Genomic DNA, 19853 nt, shown 5'->3' with positions numbered 1-19853 from the left:
CCCCGCCCCCCGCTGCTATCTGGATGGCATTACCACAGCCCATATTCAACCAGCTTCATGTAGCGCTCTGTCTGGTCTTACATTCTTGCTGTCAACTGACACAGCCCCGTTGATTTCTTAGATGCTTTCTGTTATGGGCAGAAAGGTAGGAACAAACGCCTGGGAGGGACCTCCTGGGTCACTGTGTACAGGCTGCTGCCGTCGCACGCAGTAGCGCCTTAGATGTTCAGATATGCCGAGTTACGGTTCTGGCTGCATCTCCGCTCGTCTCCTTTTTGTTGTTGTTGTATTTTCCTCAAATGCAGGGAGACGACAGCAGCACGCGTTGCGGAGCTCTGGGTGGGGAGGAGGGGACGAGATGGATTATCCTCCACTTGTTCGGGGAAGATTCAGCATTTACCCTTGGTCCTTTCACCTCCTCAGGGCCATGTAAGGGTTGCTGCATTTTAGACGTTTCCCAAAGTGTCAGCATTTGGAGCACCATTACGAAGAGACTAGATGAATGACCAAAACGTAGGGGCAAAATAAATTAGACAGTTCAGAAGCTGCAAACAAGTCATTTGCTAAGAATAACGAAAGCTTGCAGTTGGAAGATGGTTCGTTCTCCAGTCCATTTCAGTGATGTTTATAAATCAGGATAACAAAAAGGGAAGCCTTATTAGGCCTGCGTGACATTAAAGGTGCATTTAGCTTCCAAGTGTGACACTGGCTGCTATAAAATCAGACAGATGCTATAACTATGCCGCAGTTCCCACATGTGATGACAGCAAGGCTGCTCGCTCATGACTGGGCCAAACCCTTCTCGGGGTTTGTGTTACCCTTTTTCTAAAGAAGGCAGCATCTCCCAACTTTTCCCGCTGCCCGAGAGAGTGAAGATTTGCCAGCAGCAAAGGCCCGTTTGGCTGCAGGTAGCCGTGCCTTTCCCCAGCCCACTGGAGAAGGGCAATACGTTGCACATGTGATCGGAAACCTGGCTGCACGTAAGCACCTCTCCTCTGTGCGCTTGGGACGCAGAGGTGAAAAATATGCTGCAGAAACACTGCAAGCATTTCATTTACTCTCCCAGCGGCGTGAGTGACCACAGGCTTAGACCTGGGATGTGCCGTGCTCCTGTCTATCTAGGGGTGGAAACAGTCACCATTTTACTGTTTCTCTAGAGAACTAAGAAAATGGCAGCGTGTTGCAGGAGCCAGGCCTGCAGGATAAAGCAGTAATTAGCGCAGCTTTTAAAAGGGGAATCTCCACGCTGGGGAAAACATTTAAACAGATCGCATTTAGAACGTCCCCGGGGAGTTTCGCTACTTCTCCGTCATTTCTCCCACACGCAAACAGCGTCAGGCTGAGCAGGTGGGACACAGGGGCTGCCGCAGGTGTCTGCGTACGTGAGGTCATGGCTGGTGGTGATGACCGGGCGCTGTGCTGGACCCGAAGAGCAGGCGTGCACATGGGTGTTGAGAAGTGGGCTTTCTCGCCAGGAGACCCATTCCCTGCTGGAGTAAGCCGGTTTGTGCTCGTCGCCTTCCCTCTTGGCCATCTCCTGCAGTATCTACGAAACACGCACTTTTTTCTGCTCCCAGCCTATTTCCAAGGCAGGTCTGAAAATCATCTGTGTTGCCTCTTGCTGTGACTGTAGGGCTTTTCCTTCCCTTTAGGTTCAAGTCGTGCTTTCCCATGTAAGGCTCTCTATAGCTCTGCCTCCTGGTACACTGCTGCTTGTTCCTTTCCCTGTCTAACGTCCTCTCCGCTCCACTTCTCCTGGGCTAGCATCTGTGGTAGCCAGTGTGTCTCCTTCCAACACTCCATAGTTCCTCCTGTCTTGTTCCCTATACGTAGCACGCCCTGGTCTGTAGGGTCCTTGGCCACACTGAAATCCTCCTGATTATCCGCTTCATTCATTACACTCAGGAAAAAAGTAACTGGCTGATATAGGTGCTTATAAGTGAGCAGTATTACATTACTACGCATAAATGTCACATTAATGGAACATTATAACCAAAAGAAGCTCATAGATCACTCTAACCATCTTCAGTGTATGTTACACTTCTGCCACCTGCTCGTCACCTGTTTGTTTGTGCGTGGGACAGGAACGCTGCTGTCGGTAAAGCCTGGAGAGCGCCAGCTTCGCACGGGCGCCGCTGCAAGGCGGTGGGGGCTCGGTGCTAACCGTGGTGGACGAGCAGCTCGCCTTCGTGCGAGGAGTTCCAGCGGCGCAAAGGCAAAATCCACCTTCCGGTGCTCGCCCTGCCGCAAAACGCGTAAGGCGCCACAAACGGCAGAGGTTTGGAAGGGCGTGCCGGAGCTCGAGTTTGAAAGGGTGTTGATAGAAAGTGCTGACTTTGCTGAGCTCGCTCAACACCTTCTGGAAGTCCAGTGTAGACGAGGGGGGAGCCAGAGCTTCGGCTGCGCCGTGCGCCCACGGGGCCTCGTCTACAACGGCTTTCTAGATCACACCATGTAGCAGAGCCTAACAATGGGCCTTTAAATCCTCGTCAAGGAGACAGACAATGGAAGGTCAGAGTTTAAAAGAGAAAGTGTGCCTCAGCCTGATGTAATTCCCCTTCTCCCCCCTTTTCTTAGTGTGAATCCTTTGATATTTGAGCAGGGAAATCCTCTTTATCAGGAAACTCCACCTCCTCTTATCTTACACTCCCTCTAAAATGCTATCTGCTCGCCTGCGTTGCCTTGCGTGCCTTCCAACCTGTTTTGCTTTGGAAACCTCTCGGCGCTCGCGTGCTTCCCTCCTGCTTGGCTTGTCCAGTAGGTGCAGCGAGACTCCCAGGCTCGAGCAAGTGACTCACTTTAAGTAAACACCCTCTGGCTAACGACTCTCTTTGGGAGTTAGACTTCCCCCTCTCGGGCAGGATCCTGCGAGCAGGCATTAGCCGCCGTGAGAGGCTGAACCAAAGCGCTGCCTCAAGGTGAAACCCTGGAGGTGTGCTGGCGGGTCCTGGCGGAGGTCTGGCTGATAGTGCGGAGTGCACGCAGAGAAATGCGGCGCTTCGTTTTCCAGTCGCACCCTTGTGCTGAGCCGTTTGCATGGATCGGGCAGCCTCCTTGGAGGTAAAGGGGCTGGAGGAGTCCATGGCCACAAGCCAGGTAACGAGGCAAAAAACTGTTCTACGTACCAAGCGCAGCAGTGAGGATGACAGACTGCAGCGTGATGGGCAGGAGAGGACAACCCCATGGGAAAGAAAATCCAGCAGCAGTCGGCCTGCCCCCCTCCACGTCTCTGCCCGTGTGAGAAGAGCCTTTGTCACCTCTTCTGCATTTGTCATCAGATACACTGGCCACTCGCTGTTACTGCATATAGCATCACTTGGGCATATGGGGTCTGCAGGTGAGCCAACCTCAACACCTAGTGATGCTGCACTCAGCAACAGTGCTGCCTATCAAGTGATAGATGCACAAGGCATATATAGTAAAACCAACCTGTGTTCACATTTCAGCCCAGCAGAGAAAGATCTCCTTCAGCTACTTGTACTACAGAGCATTTTTTTTCCTAAGATGTAAGAGTAGCCATATTGGGTCAGACCAGAGGTCCACCTGAAGCAATGTCCTGTCTCTGGCCTGCCTAGTGTGGGAACCTTTGGAAAGAGTAGAAGAAATGACGCAAGTAGGGAATTACCTTTCCCCTACTATATTCTCTTGTCTTGCTTCCCCTGCATCATGGGGTTGGATTGGAATGTCTCTTTCTCCCTCTGGGTTATGCCCATCCTTCCTGGTTACTGGCATACTTTTAGCCTGAAATGGGACTTGGGAGGTTGTGTCATTACAGTTCATCATTACATCAGATAAATTGTGTTTCTTAACCTCCATGCAGTGCTCTCCAGTAATACTCGTTAGCACTCTTAATTTGTTATAATAAACAATCGCAAAGCTGGAAATAGGAAATATTCCTATGTGGACAAAGTTCTCCCATGCTCCAGGTAGTTGGGTGTCTCCATAGAACTGTGATGGCTCTGGAAACCAAAGAGCTTCTGTTCTTGTTGTGTCCCACAGAAAAACAGATCACCACTCTGACCCGTGGTGGTGTTTTTAGTCACAAGGGACCAGGTTCTTCTTTCACATGAGTAGTTTTTCACCTGGTGTAACTCCGTTGATTTCAGTGGTAGTATTCTCAATATATGCTTACATAAGAGAGTGCAAAGACTTGCCTAATGCATTTTTTGAAATGTGGAAAACATAGGGGAGTGAGTATGTATGCAAGACATTCAACTTCAGCCAGCCACTGCTAAGGTGAATACTCAAGGAGTTTCATTCTTTCAGCATCCAGAAGAGCTGGTGAATGATATGTAGTTAGACCTAGGGCAACACTTTGTGGTGTAAATCAGATGGGATGGGCCTAGCCAGTTTGCACTGGCTGATCTTCTAGCCCTGCAGACCCATCACTTAAGTTAGCTGGGAATGGCCACTGAATTTTTCTCCTTAAGCCATTAAAAGTGTCTTTTCTAGTACATTGGATTTTGTCGTTCACATTACTTTTTCCCCTCCTGTCAGCCCTCAAACACACACAGCATGCACAGAACTCAGAAAAGAATTAATGATATTTTCCAGTAATGTCTTACGGTTCTTTACACGCTACTTCTATGCTCCTGCATTTCCAACTTATTACAGCTTGGAAAATAGCTTGACTGAGAGAAGACTGTGTCCGTGAAATGGTGCAGTGTGTAAGGAAATGGTGCCATTAATTGTGCATTTATGTAGATTGTAATTCTTAAAACCTTCAGTTTCAACCCAGATTAGAGCTCCGTTAGCTTAAAATAACAAAAAGTGAACTGTCAGAATCAGAACAAAAATATTAGTGTTGTGAAATGTTAACAGGTAGCCATTAGCGCTTTGTGTCTGCATGAATAGTACCTTTAAGTGTTTTATTGGTTACAGAACAGGGAGGATGGTCAGAAAATGACAGGCGTTTGCAAACGGGTACGTTCTTTTAGTTGCAACTTTTATTGTTGTCGCTTATCAGAGAACGCATCTTCTCCGCTGGGACTGTGCTCCGGGCTGGGGAAGCGTCCGTGGGACAGAGGCTTGGCTTCAGGGATAAGCTGTTTGACAGAGGAAGAGGAAAGGAGCAGACCGTCTGAACGGGAACCGTTGCTACTTCTATTTTGCTGTTAAATATGTGCGAGATACCTGCCTCCAAACGAAGGCTGAGGGATAGCTGTGGTGCGTGACGAAATGCGGCTGTAATGTACGCGAGGGCGCTGGTCCCTTCAGAAGTGTGTGCGAACAAGTCCCCGATACATCAGAATCCTGTGATCGGCTCCGATTTCCACTGATGCTTTTTGCTGGTTACGATTTGGCTGCTCGTCGAGAGTCGTTCCTGAGGAGCAGCATCTGCCAGTTGCTTAAGGGGACGGCAGACATTTATTCGCAGGATAAAAAGAAAAGGGGGCCCGGCAACGCCTCAGTCAGCTTGCAAAGGGCAGCGTTGGCCCCGCTGCAGTCCTGCCCGAAGGAGAAGCGAGGAGGTTGATCTCTGGGGGCGTCTACGTACGGAAAAACCAAGCAGGAGCTGTGCTTTGGAAAGATGTGACGTAACAGCGTTCACATCTGAGGTTAATACGTGCCCTTTGGAGTGGAAGAGGGTGGCTTGCTTTTTCTGCTGAATGCCTTAAAAATGCTCTGTTTGCACCAGAAGTTAAGGCAAATGCTTGCAGGTTTGTTAACAGCTCCGCGGACGGTGCGGGAAGGGCCCCTCGCCGCTACCCGCAGAGCGGCAGCAGTGCAACAGCGGAGACCGCGCGCAAGCTCCCAAGGGGCCGAAAACGGCTCCCGAACCGCTTGGCTCGCGTGGGCTTTTCGGCTTTTGCAGCCATTCCCGGTTTTACGTCTGCCCTCTCTTTCCCTCCTGTTTGCGCGTCACCAACCGTGCAGGTCTCCGAAACCTCTGTGCACGTTCGCGCACACGCGTGCCCGTGCGTGGCTACGAAACGCGCTTTCTGTTAATCAACTTTCCATCCTTCCTTCCTTCCTCCCTCTCTTCATTCGTTCGTTCCTTCCTTTAGAAAATACAATAGCGCTGGCAATTACAATATGATGTCTTCTCCTTTTCTAATATAAGCGGCTTTAATCAACATAAACACTTGCAGTCAGTGTAGGTTTCTGCATTTAATAAAGCGTGAGCTCTTTTTCTTTTCTTTCTTTTCTTCTTTCTTTTCATCCCTTATTTTGCATTCTGCTGCGCTCAATGAGCATTTAATCCCTGCCCTTCTGTCTGTTGAGATAGTATGTTTTTTTAATAGTGCTTGTTTATGACTAAGGTCAAAGACAGTATTTCAGAACAAAAATTAGAGTTAGTTCATAATTGAGTACATATGTATGTTACTGTTTATTTTTATAGTTTGCTAATTTATTTTTAAACAGCTCAGTTGAGCCAACATGTTTATAGGTCTGTTTATCACATGTCTTGCCAGTCGGAGTGCTACAAGACACATGCTTTTCAATAGCACAGATCCTACGTTCAATTAGATAATACCGTCAGGTAGCAATTTAATTATATTAATTGAATGTTTAGGTTGAAACGTACTTTTGCAAGGGCTGTAATGGAATACGTTTAGAAGTGTCTGCGTATAAATCTTGGCATTTAAAATGTTATTCGAGTCTGCTGACAGAAAAATGGAACCATATCAAGTGTTTTTGAGAGAGAACCGGGGACATTTTTCTGCCAGTGTTAACCATTACGACTTTGTCGCTAGTACTGAAGCGAGCAATAGCCTAATAGCGGGGGAGAAGGGGCGAGGGAGAGCGAAGCTGCCGGCGCTTTTGCCGCGCGGTGACGACGGGGCAGGACGCAGAGCCTTGTTTTAAAGCAGAGGTTGTTACCGCTGGCCGAGACGGCCACCGCTTGGGCCGGGGCCAAGGGCGCCGAGAAAAAAGTCTCCTGATTGCTCCCTTGTTCCCTTGCTCTGCCCGCGCCTCCCCAGCGGCTGGCGGCTTCGCCCCCGTGTTGGACTGCCAGTGCTTTGGGGCCGAGAGCGAGCGCCTTCGCCCCGCGCTGAGTGAGAGCAGCGGGGCAGCTGCGGGGCTTGCTGCCCCGGGCTCGGTCACAGGGTGCAAGGGGTTTGCGCCCATTGCTCAGGTGAGGAGAGTGAGGCTGCAGGTGAGGTGCGGCTGGGAGAGGGACCAGCCCCTGCGTGGAGCCCTGCTGGAAAGAAACGGGGGGAGCGAGTGTGTGTGTGTGGAGCAGGGAGCAGGAGCTGTGAATGAGCCAAGCTTCCCAGCCCAGATGTAGATTTAATCCTCAGTGTAAACATTTTCAAATAATGTATCGTCAGGAGAGCGAGAGGGAAAATTCTTCAGTTTGATAGTGCCCAAGAATAGCAGACTTGGGTGGGAAAGGACAGGAAAAACTGCTCTTATGCTGTTTGGTTTTGCTTACACCAGTGGCTTCCGAACACACTGAACTCCAAGCCAAATATTAACAAAAGACGAGAAGGTGGAACGCTTTTCTACCCAGCCTGAATTTCTGGTGAGAGCGGGGCTGGGATCTCTGTAGTTCATTTTAGGATCTGGAGAACTGAGTGCGTCTAGTTTCAAAAGAAAATACTAATATAAACAAAAGAAGCAGGAGGTCAGAGGTTGATTTTTATCACAGCTCAAAGACAGATAAGGGATAGCCAGGGGAAAGTTACAGCTTGTGCGACATTCTTGTTTCAAGATTGGCGATCTCCTTTTCTTCCTAACCGAATACGGGGAAGGATGACGTGGTAACTGAGAAAGGAAAGGCAGGTGGGGGGAAAGGCGAGAGGGTGAGCAGGGAAGCAGCAGAAGACTGCATCCCTTCATTCTAGCCGCTCCATGCATGTCTTCTGAAAGAGGATTGTTTGCTTTAGGAAAACGCGTTCCGAATTAGCAACTGGGATCGTCTCCCACCAGAATGACGTGACTGGGCTTCTGCTGGGCACTTCTGCTTGTGTGCTGGGAGTCTTGACAGTCCAAACTAAACTGAGAGGAGACCTTCGCCCTGCAGGGATGTTGTAGCTGATGCTGGATAATGCCGTTAAGGGTCTTCAGAGTACTGTGTTTAAATCCTCAACAAAATCCAAGACCTAAACACCCAGGCAGTGGAAAGCGTTAGAAGATAAGCTGGTTGCGAGCAGATCCCTGGCAATTCTCAGGCCTTTGTATCACAAACAAGTACAGAAAAAGGAGCTCAGCCCTGGCTGTTCCCATCCATTCTGTAGATATGCGTATGAGTGGGGAGTCAGAACCTCTTCCTGGTGTTTATGCATGTTGGGATGCTCAAGTGAGTTTTTTTCCAAATTACAGCTTTGCTGGCTGTGTGACCTCTCAGGACTAATACTCTTCCCCAGCAAAGGCATGGCTGAGGCAGGGGTATGGGGGCAGGCAGGAGTAACTGTGCAGATCCAGGCAACCGCAAACCTTCGAAGGACCCAAGGCTGTGGCAGACAGCTGAGTAGCAGCAATGTTCTTCTACCCAGTTTTACAGGTTGCTTTCCCCAGTCTGTACCTTTTTACTTGGGCTTTGTGTACAACCAAGGTTTCATCCGCTGGCCTTTTTTACACCTGGGCTTAGCGCCAGTAAAAGACACTGGCTGTGTCTACATTAGCAAGTAATTTGGTATGGCAGGAGTGGCTCACTTGATTGCATAGCTACACCACTTGTGTGTGGGAATTATACTTTGACTGAGCTGTGCTCTGGTGGCCTTGAACCAAACTCATGGTCAAGACCGCCTGCAGGACCAGTCATCGTTCTGGGCACTTAGGCCTGCCGCAGGCATTGGAGCGGGTTTGACACGCTCCCGAAGTGAAGCCTTCCACTTAGTTTCCCTTGCAAAGCACCTAATTAATATCCACAAAAACTCTTCAGTGAACTGAACCAAAACACAGTAAGTGGGGGCAATCGGGGCATCTGCTCCAAAAAAAATGCTGGTGTGGATACAGCTAGTGGTGTCCCTGTGCTAAGGCAAAACAACAAAGACAAAAAGAAGAGAGATTTTCCTAGTTGTGGAGACTATTCAGGTGGGGTCTTCTGATCCGGGCAGGACATTTCCATGTCTGCATGAGAGTCTTTCATGAGTGTGGCTACGCTAAAGGCTGGGACTGAGGCTAGAAGCAAGTATAGATGGAGCCTAGAAGAGCAGAGGGGGATGCTGTGGTCCATAGTTGTTTAAGCCAGAGGGATCGGTAGGTAAAGACATGTGCATAAAGAATACATTCAAGCGTTGCCACGGTCTGAGTTCTCAATGACTGGCCTTACAATTTGGGCAGTGGGTGCCTCATTTTCCAGTTTCAAAGCCACAGGCTGTAACAATATCTGCCTTGTCATCTATACTGTGCCTTTTGTCTGCCTGCAGTCTTGAAGGGCTAGCACTTCCAGCAGAAGGAAAAGTTCCTCATTGCCAGCCTGTTGCCACTAGGTGCAATTTCCAGCCTTACCTCCAACACAGGCTGGAGTAACTGAAAGAATGTATTTTTGTTCTTTAAAAAACTAATTTCAAGATGTTTAGGAACTTCCCTGCATTTTATATAAAGATACAAAAGAAAAGTAAAAACAATCAATCAAATAACTCCAGAAATTCCAACACAGTAGAATCAATGAGATTTATACAGAAATAGGGACTCATCCATCACATATGCAACCTCTTCATGAGAAAGGAGCAAAAATCAGTACTGTTGCAGACTGCATCAAAACCAGCGCCTGTTGCTGTGGTACAGACCCATTCTGAGTGGGACTATGAGCTTCTGGAGAAGTCCTGCAGTACCTGACTCCAGTAGCAAGGATTTGATCCACAGGATGTAGTTTCCCCAAGAAACTGCTTCACTTCCTCTTTGCTTTGCATATTGAGAGCTCTATAGCGTACTAATAAGCCAGAACCTGCTGGTGCCAAACATTCAGGCCCTCTTCTGTTCCCACTGAAATCATTAGAAATGCTGCTGTTCAGGTCAATGGGAACCGGGTGGTTGGGTCACTCATCACAGCTTTCTCCGAACCTTGATGGGTCACAAAGTTTGGCAGGGGGTGGATTGTCCAATGAGTTCTGCTCAGGGTAAGTGGTTCATCTCTGCCTTGTGAGCATGAAGGAAATTAAAAGACAAGCGTTTGCTGTGGACATTCTCAGGGAGACATTTGGAAAACCTTCTGGAAAGAACAAATGATGTTAAGATGTGGGTTCTCAAGTTGAGGTGCCCCTAATGAACTTGACATTCAGAGCAGTGGTGGTTGGCATTTCTGGAAAATCAAACTTTGTAGAAAGGCCCCAAGATGGAAATACCCAAGATCTCCAGTTTCTCCTCCATCTTTCAGATCAAAGGTGGATTCCCTGTGGCCAGGTATGGGAGCTGGGCACTCTGACGGACCTCTGAGGTGGGGTCCTACCCCAGAGGCCACCTGGCCTCCGCTAAAAAGTATAGCCCAAAGTGTTTACAGGACATGCTTTGAAGTATATATAAAAATGTTTAACTCTGTTAATAGCATTTGCTTTCTTTTTCTCTCTCTTTCCCCACAAATCTACATTCTTCAAGGGGCTTGATTTGCATGCCAACGTGGGGAGACCGTTTGTTCCATCATTTGGCAACTTGTGACTAACTGTCTTAAATTAAAGCTCCGTGAGTGGGTTTTTCCCATCCAGTGTCTTTAGTTGAAAATAACTGACTGCTTTTTTTTTTTTTTTCCCCTTTCTGATTACAAAAGCTCACCTCTGGCCTGAGATCAACCAGGGAGAGTTTCTGTTGCAAAGGAAAAATTTTCAAAAAGTTATAAGCATCGAAAACAGAGGGTAACACTGAAAGTCTGAACATAAACTTAAGTTACAGCAGCCACTACCAGGTAATTACCATAATGCAGGGTACTTATTACTCCGCTCTAGGTTTCCAAATGCTTGGGAATGATTCCAGCTTGTTTGGCCTTGAGAACAAAATCTCTCTGAGATGTATAAGTCAAGATGGAAGGGATCCAGTGACTGCATGAAGTTGCACAGTACCGTCCCAGTGCTGAAGGATTATTTTAATGGCTAAGGCTAACAGTACATCTGATAGCGTTTCAGTATAAATGTTTGCAGACGGAGTTCAAAATGCTTATTTAAAAATGATCAGTCACAGCCTAAAACCTGGTTTGTTTACTTATTTTAGGAACGAGACAGAGATACAGAACTACTGTATTAAGGATGCTGAATTGATACCCGCTTTGGGAGCAGATTGCAATATTATTAAATAGAAGAGCATTTTTCTTCACACCTGATTCTGCTGACATCATTGTGAACAAAACCGTTGCAATCTGGACTATGACCGACAAAATTGGTATCATAGAGAACAGCTTTGTACACCCTTTTTGGAATTTGCAGAGGTTTATGCAGCCTAAGGCATGAGACTTAAGCATGGAAACAGATAAACATGCTCTGTGAACGGTCTTCTGCTCCTTGCTTCATTTGTGGGGGGGATCTGTGTTTGCTAAGATCTTTTTTTCCTGAGTCTTGAAGGGCAGGCCACTTAAAGGACTCACAGAGCTGTATTTTCTTTACCGTAATGAGGCGGCATGACATATCAGTTGTGGGAAATCTGATAGACTTGGAAGACCCTGGGAGGGTAGAAAATTACTTAATTTACTTTGTGTGCAATAGTCTTAATTTTCAACTATTTGAACAACTGATTGCTGGGGCAATCATCAGATCTTCAGAGTTAAGATGTTTCCTGCTGGAATGGAATATTAGCTAAATCAGCTATGGATTGTGATGACAAAATGGAGTGATTGCATGTGTCCATCTCAGAGTAAAGAGAAGATTAAAAACAAATCCCTGAACCTGAGCCTCATTGCTTTTTATTTTTCCAGGAAGGGTGAGGCAGGTGAAGTTCACATTGTCTCGCGGTTAATTATCAAGATTGAGAGCTGCGACTCCACAGCGCTGATCCTTGCTCAGTCAATGAATCCATCAGTTAGGAACAGAATCCGGTTTCTTTACAAGCTGTTGAGAAGCCTTTTGTTTTGTGCCTAGTCCCCTCGATTCCTGTGGTATTTGCTCATTGTGGGTAAAAGCGATAGAATCTAGCAGTGGAATTACATTAGGTCTCAGGTGCTTTCTTTCCAAATTAGTATTAATCCTATATGTTTTTGACCCATTTCGCAGAGACTTAGGGCCAGATTCTGCTACCCTTGTACTGGGAAGGTCCTCTTTTTGTGGGCAGACTGCTGAAGCTAATGGGACCTTTCCTCAAGGAAAGCGTTACGTAGGACTGAGGGATTAGAAACTAGTCCTTCATTAGAGTTAGGTATTGCAGTCCTTATGCTGTGGGCAAGTCCTCACTTGAATGAGTTTTCCCACTGATTTAGATGAGAGGTGCCTTATGTAGGTACCTACTCATCAGTCTCATCAAGAAACTCATGTTCTGCTCGTGGAGCAGAAAATAGTTCTAGTGCAAATGCAGAGTAAGGCACCTCCTCACATGAGGAAGGGTGATGGGACCCAGTTTATTCATCAAGATATAGCTTGTACTAGAGCAAAAATGACAGCGGACTTTATGAAAACTGTATGTGCCACTGAACAAAATATTTGTAATTGTTTAGAAAGGAAAATGGGCATGAATATTAAGAGACCTTCTCCTGCCTTTCTGTGCCAGCAGAAAATGAAAAATTCAACGTGAATATATTGTCTTGTTAAAAAAAAATCTGGACTATAAAATGCAGTACTAATTTATGAAGGCTGAGAGCTGCATGAGTGAGAATATTTAATTACAACTGCAAAGTACAAACATTTCCTAGCAAGCATTCATTGTGTTAATAATAATTAATTAATTCCTCGGCTAAAATGTACTTCCTGCTCATGTTCTTTTAGTAGGCTGGAAATCTGATTCCGGTTTTTATTTTATTTTGCTGACAGCCACCCAGAAAGTAAGGATGTTAGAGGATGGAGACTATTTATATAAACAGAGCTTTATGTTACACTATATAGATCACTACATTGGGGCTTGCATGATTTTGTTTAGCCGACTTTGCAAACTGAGGCAAGGACTTCAAGCAAATCAGCTGATTTAGAAGGACCTAGTGTTTGACTGCTACAGTGATAAGTGTCTGTACAAATATTTATACAATTCCAATAGTCTTTTGAATTGCATTATTACAACACAAAAAGCTGTCAGATTTCCAGGGTTTCTGAGGCATACGTCTTACGGCTTGCATACATTTTGCCAGCGTATGCAAGCGAGCTGTGCTTGAGCTCTGAGCTGGCTGGATGCAAGCCATGTGCAAGGCGGGAGCAGGGGAGGTGCTGAGCCCCTGCAGGATGGAGCCCAAGCTGATAAGCCCTGCCGAGAGGCTGGGTATATTAGTTCAGGCTTAGTGCTGAATTTATGCAGTCACATGGCACCGGGCTGACTCAGAACGGTAGCGGAGTGAGATTGCACGGGCTCTGAGTGTGGGCAGAGCAAGCTTACACCCACCTGCGAAGGATGGTACAGATGCACCCGAGGAATTTGGGGTGATTTCTTCCCCTGTCTGCAATGTCACTCCTCACCTGCATCGCTCACAAAGGGACTGACCCAAAGCCTGCTGCTAACTGTGGGAGTCTTTCCAGCGACTGAACTTTGCACTGGGCTCCGTGTGAGGGAATGACTGTCGTCCCCCGAACCAAGGAGCTAGGAGGCGGAAGCATTGTGTTGGCTCATGCGCAGGGGGGTGCAGAATCAAATGCAAGGGATTTGGACTGGGCATAGAATATAAATCATCTCCTGCCTGTTCTGCTGGAAGTTAGTCCAAAAAACCTGTATAGGTGGGTAGTCCAGGGTTGCTAACTTTTATGATTTTATCATGGTTCTCAGCACCTGTCGTTTTTCTTAAAGCTTCCACTCTTGGAGTCGTGGGATTACATGATAACCTACTAGCACTCCTAGCTCCCCAATAAGACTTGAAAATGTGATTTAAGTGTTCCCTAAGGACTGAAAAGTCAGAAAGCAAGAGATCCCAATGAATCACTAAAGAAAAGACCTGCATTTCATGATCCTTAAGCCAACATCTAAACTATCACAGTGCAGGCAGAAGAAAACTTCCTGATTAGGAAGTAGGAGCTGGTGGAGCCAAGATCAAATATAAAAGGACAAGATTCTTCTAAGCAGCTCACAGGGTCGAGGGCTCCCTTTTATAGGGGGATTTTTAGTCTAACTTTCTCCCGTAGGGCTAGATGATTCTTTAGGCTTTATTCTTCTGCTCTTCCTAAGACAGAAGCCCTGTTGCGCCTGGTTTGCATCATCCATGTAACTCCATTAACTTCAGCAGAGTTCCTGTTGGTTTTATGTAGTTCAAGCTTTTCCTGACTAAAGGCTTCTAGAATTTATTTTTATGTTTTAAGACAAGCTTTAGTCCAGCTGCTTATGCTGCATTTCAAATTAAAATGCTGTCTTTGGTGTCAAAAATCTTGCCACAGCAACTAATTGTCATGTTACGGAGGCTATGGACTGAACTCTGCTTGCATTTCCAACAGTGTCAGCCTGCAGTTGCTTCCGTGAAGCCAATGGGATTATTCCAGATTCTCACAACCGACAAGAGTTTGAGTCTCTGATGGAGAAGATGATAGGCTTCCCAAAAGTGTCTGAATATGAGTGTAAGACTAGATTCCCAGCCCAGTGTTTCAAGCGTGGACTAGCAGCCAAGCCAATAACGTCTTAAAGATAAAAATCCTACATTTTCCAAGTAATAAATACACAAAACAATACACATACAGATTTACAGCATAACGTTAAAGGGTAATTAAAAGAAATGGTAGCAGGGATATGATGGTGAGTGTTTGCCCAGCTGTACTCTAAGCACGCTGTTGAGGTGGCTACATGTAGAGGCCAGTCTTCCCGCTCTTGCTCTGCAGCCAGTGGAAAGAGAGACACTGTCCTAGAGGTGACATGGGGCAGGTCAATAGCTGCTCAAAACCAGGCAGAGCAAGCCCTGTCTTCTAAAATGCTGGTAGTGGTTGCATGTCATATTGCCCACTAATGTATAAGACTAGGAATTTGAAGGTTGTGGAACCAGAGTCCAGGTTGCTGTGGGTCTTATGGTGTCCTTCATCATCAGAGCCCAGAGCAGTTTTGTTTTTTAGGGGTGGGAGTATGTGTCTTTCCAACAGCTGTTTCTGTATTTTCTGAGGTTTTGAAGAAGTGGACTCCTTACTTCCAGTGCAGCATTTGAGTGTTTTCAGGGCTTGTTTTTTCCCCAAAGGAGAGTAGCAATCCCATGAAGCAAGGAAGGAAGGAAGGAAAGGAGAAGAGGAAAGAAAGAAAGGAAAGGAGGAAGGAAAGAAGGAAAGAAAGGAAGAAAGAAGAAGGAAAGAAAGAAAATTGCTGTAGAATTCCTGTCTAACAATTCTTACATTCAAAACACGTGTGGTATGTAATTTATAAATGCGTCACACTTGCCTCAGTCCTGGCCTCCTAGCGTGGTGTCCTAGATTTCAGGTTCAGCGGCCAGCCCTCCAGCAGCCTTTTACTCTAGGTAGCACAGAGCCACCAGCTGTCCTGAAGAGATGGCCCACTGAGTGCAATTCGTTTATATACAGTGAGTTCAAAACCACGAGGCTGTTTCATCTGTGTCACTCACTGCTGTGATCCTATCTGCTGCCGCAAGCTCGGCTGCGTTAGCCAGGGTCAGCGGCCGGTTGTGAGCCGGATGCTCATAACCGAACCGGATGGATCGAGTGAGTCAGGGAGGGGGCAATCTCCTTTGAATCAGTCCTGGTGCTCCTGCTAAGGACTAAACCCAGGTTCGTCATGGTGGGTGGTACTTAGATGGGACTGCTGTTTTGGCCCTGTCCGTACAGCACCGAGCGTGATGGGATCCCAGCTTTCCGAATGGGGCAGCATCACTGTGCGAAGGACACACAACGTCAACAGTGTGGGTAGTTGGATAACGAGAGCATTAACCCTGCTTTTCTGATCATGTTCTAACAGGAATAGCCCAATGCTTGAAATTTCTCCTGAACGCATTATTTCCGAATCATCTAATTCTGCCACAAAGTGTGGATTGCTGCTGTGCACCACTGTGCCCCAGCGCAGAGGCAGCTGCATTTCTTCAGCGGCCGAGGTGATTCCTCTGCATCCAAAGTTATTAGAGCTGTCGTGGGGCATGCTGATAGCAGTGTGCTCTGAAAGGCCCTGTCGGGGCGAAGGTGATTAGGGCTGCTTTTCGGGAAACTCTGGGGTTGTGCTCAAAAGTGCCTAATTGGCTCAAAGGGCTGCGCGTGTTTTCCTGGTGGCCTCTTTTTGCGCTTCCTGTTGGGATATGCTCTGTAATGTAAAGATCCCAACTTCGGAGCAAGCAATAGGAAACAGTAATTGCTGAGGGCAATTTTAAGGTGTTACTATTAATTCTTTTTTTGGGAGGAAAGAAAGGTCTGACTAGTGATACAGCGTGTGTAATGTAGTTGTGTGGACCAGGAGCAGTTTGTTTCGGTGTCGGTGGGTGAATACAGGCAGCGTAGCCTGAGCAGACGGGCTTCGGACCGGTGTGTCATCCTGCTCGGGTCCCGTTTCCTCTGCAGGAACGGGGAGGTGCTGGGCAGTAGCTCTGTTGCTCTCTGGATACACGTGACGGCAAGACACATCTTCATCCAGAGTGCCCAAAGTGGGGATGGTAGAGAAACATCCATCAGTGAGGTTTTTAAAAGCTCAGCCTTAGAAAAGATGGGAAAACAAGGCAGAGTGCACAAGAACTTAAAAATGTGGAGCATATAGTGCAAGGAGCCTGCAGGCCAGCTGTATTTGTTCCCCTACAGCCAGTTAAAACGTGTACAGGTCTGATCCTGAGAAGTGCTGATCAACCACAACTTCTCCTGAAGTGAACAGGAATTACAGGTGTTCAGGATGTCACAGGACCTGCTGCAAGGGGATGGATCCTGCCTGGTGCGACTTGTCTTAACTGCTCCCATTTCAGTATCCTCCAAGTCTGTCTCTAAGCCATGGGGAAACACCGAGTGCGGCATCTGCCAGGAGGATCTTGCTATGGCTGGAAGGTTGGACAACAGCAAAACTGGCGGGGGAAGAAAGTTGACAGAGGAAGCCTGTACCCCCTGAAGTGAGGGACCTGTATTTTTCCCAAGGAATGGGTCTTCAGAACTGATCCTTCCTTATGAAAAATACCAAAACCAAGATCTCAGTTTTGTGGTTTGTCCCCAGCTCTGGTATTTGCATACTTGTATCCTGTACGTACCTTATTACAGCACATGCACAAGCACTTCTGCAGGGTAGAAATGAAATGTATATATATGCTTACACATATATGCAAATGTACAAATAGTTATCTGTGTAAAATAAAAAGCTCAGAAAGCATTGGAGTAGGTAATTCTGATTTTTCTGTCTCGAAGGTGATCGCAGCCCTGGGGTTACCTACTGCTGGACTGTGCCATCCCAGCAGCAAGCTGCACCTGACGTTGAATTGCTGGTGCCATTTTGACGCCAGGGCACTTGCAGTATTTTACCTTTCATGGCCGGGCTGCCAATGTGCCGTGCGTGTGTGGACACAGACCGCGGTGTTGTAAGCGGGGTTGCTAATTGTGTGGGAGAGTTAGTTCCACTATTATGCAAACTCTGCTCCCGGTTCTGACACTCGCTATTAAATACCATTAGCAGCCTCGGCAATGAAACGTTAAATAAGCTTTAGAAAATTGTCTTTAATCACAGTGGCAATCTTGCCCAGTGAGAGCTTTTCTTTTCCTTATCTGGTGGCTGGGGCGCAGGTCTAGGAGCAAGGACCGGAGCTGGTTCGGCCGCAGTTTCCATGTCTCGGCTTCGCCACCTGTGACGTTCCCCTCATGGGAGATGACTCTTTGGGAGAGATGGGAACTGATTAGTTCCCATCTGGGAAGTGCTGTTTAAGGGTTGAGTATTATGACTTTGTGAGGAATTTTAATGTATCCGTGTTTATTATTGGAGTGTTGCATTAGCAAGGTATGCTCATATAGATGTATTAGGACAATTCTGCTCCCTCCAAAGGCAGCGGAGAGCCTGTAGTAAACCCATAGAAGGAAATAACGTGGTCATTTTTTAAGAGAAGAGATAAGCATTTCTTATTTGAAAGGAAGCCAGAGGTACTTTGTCTAGCAGCTAGGAATCCAGACTACCTTACTGTCCAGGGAAATTAGCCTTTTGCTTTTGTTGTGAATAATTAGAGTGCAGAAACTTCAGATCCGTGTTAATGTAGTCGCTGGAAGCAGTCTGACTCCAAGACTTTTTGCTAGTGTTTTGCTGCATGCCTGTTAGCTGTTTACAGTCACATTTACTGTACGATCCATATACTGCACTCTCCAGAATATGTTGGTTTTCTGTGCTTTGGAAAGGTGTTTTTGATGCAATTGAACTGTTTACCAAAGGGAACAGAAGTCAATAGGATGACTGTTGTCATTTTAGAATTAAAAAAAAGAAAAGAAAAAGAAAAGTGACACCGGGTATCTCTCTTCCTGCGTGATTGTCTTATATGTTCTGACACTATCGAAGCAGCCTGTCATCTTTGGCAATATGCAGCCCTGGTGGCTACTCTTTTACAAACCGAGCTGTTGTTAAATACATTGCCTAAACGCGCAGATGTCACGTTGCTTAATGCGATGAAGATTTGAACGTCTGTTTGTTAACGGATAAGATTGTCAGGCTCACATGCAGCGCGTATTAGCTGGAATACGTAACTCCTGTGGTTTCCAACCGTACTTATCAGGGGTGTGGACGGTCTGTCTAAGGAGGGTGTTGCTTCTAATCAGCAGCTTCACATGCCAATAGCGCACAGATACGCGAAGAGCAAAGGCTCTTCTTTTTCGTAACAGTTACTTTGGCAAGGCTCAGGAAAAGGAGTCATTTAAGGCAAGGCTGGAAAGTTAAAAGAAACACGTTGCTCGGAAAAAGAAAGGTGTTAAAAGATGGGTAAATATCACGGAGAAAGGGTAGCGAGTGGGGACCTCATGGGCATCCCCTGAATTTTGGTATTCGTAGTCACCATTAAAAATGGAAGGAGTCAGCTCCTCCCAGTATCCCCTACCAATCGATTTAGTGCCAGAAACCCTTCCTTCCGCAGGGCTTCTGCAGTGAGGCTGCTGGGCGCGCGGCGCGCAGGGGCGGCCGGGCTGGCGCTGGCGAGGCATGCTGCTGTAACGAGGGCGCGCGGCGCTTCGGAGGAGCGATAATGCGGTGCGAATCCGTTGGAAAGATCTTAAAAACCATCTGAACACTGTAGATGCGCTGGAAAGGCATCGAGGCTTCTTTTAATTCAGCTCGCGGCTCCCCAGTTTGGGCTCTCTTGCGCGCCTTTCCTTCAAGGTAACTCTCCTTTGGACAGTGCTCTTTTAATTCCGTCTTTTCCGAGCCCGCTAGAAAGTTGGAGAAAATATTTGTAACAGCATATTTAAAAGGTTTCTCTCATGAAGAAGTAAACTATTTATGGCGATAAGAGAGTTTAAAAGGAAGTGTATAAGTGATACTGACTTCTTTGTCAGCAAAAATTGAAGCAAAAACTGTTCGTAGATGACATTACCTAAATGACATTACATACATATGTCCTTTCTTTCACATTTCCTGTAATCCTGTTATGGCATTGTCCCATTACCTCAAGTACTGTCATCTTTAAATGCTGTCAAATCTTAACTGGATTGCCAAGGACATAAGAAATAATCTAGGTGAACCTGATGGCCATTTCAAGAATACCATATATACAGTCGTCTCCCACCCTACCCCCATGTGGTGTGTTTTCTGAGAAAACGCTCAGGTAGAGCGATGACTTGAGTGCCTTTACATCCTTTACCGCACTGCATGTGATTCCTTTTTATGTTCTCTAAGACACGTACCAAGAGATACAGGATTATTTCTAAACAGCCAAAGCAACATGCATTTTCCGGGCTAGGCTTGATGGGTCCAGCTCTTCGCGGCTCTGCTCTTTG

General features: G+C 46.7%; 1 protein-coding gene and 1 long non-coding RNA gene across 5 annotated transcripts in view; both read left to right on the top strand.

The window, feature by feature from the left end:
• BCL11A (B cell CLL/lymphoma 11A) overlaps nt 1–19853 on the top strand; it is a 78583-nt gene that overhangs the window by 31449 nt on the left and 27281 nt on the right. The gene's annotated exons all lie outside the window — the stretch shown is intronic.
• On the top strand, nt 2934–12002 carry LOC112965289. Of its 2 annotated transcripts, XR_003253239.1 has the most exons (5): nt 2934–3337; nt 4967–5558; nt 7836–8248; nt 10658–10792; nt 11095–12002. It is a non-coding gene; the product is annotated as an uncharacterized LOC112965289 (long non-coding RNA). The 2 variants fall into 2 exon arrangements; XR_003253238.1 differs by having other exon boundaries at nt 4967–8248.

Source organism: Apteryx rowi, unplaced genomic scaffold, assembly GCF_003343035.1.
Source record: "Apteryx rowi isolate R43461 unplaced genomic scaffold, aptRow1 scaffold_21, whole genome shotgun sequence".
In the NCBI taxonomy this organism is placed as follows: Eukaryota; Metazoa; Chordata; class Aves; order Apterygiformes; family Apterygidae; genus Apteryx; species Apteryx rowi.
The sequence above is the reverse complement of the archived record's forward strand: the minus strand, read 5'-3'. Positions and strand labels throughout refer to the sequence as shown.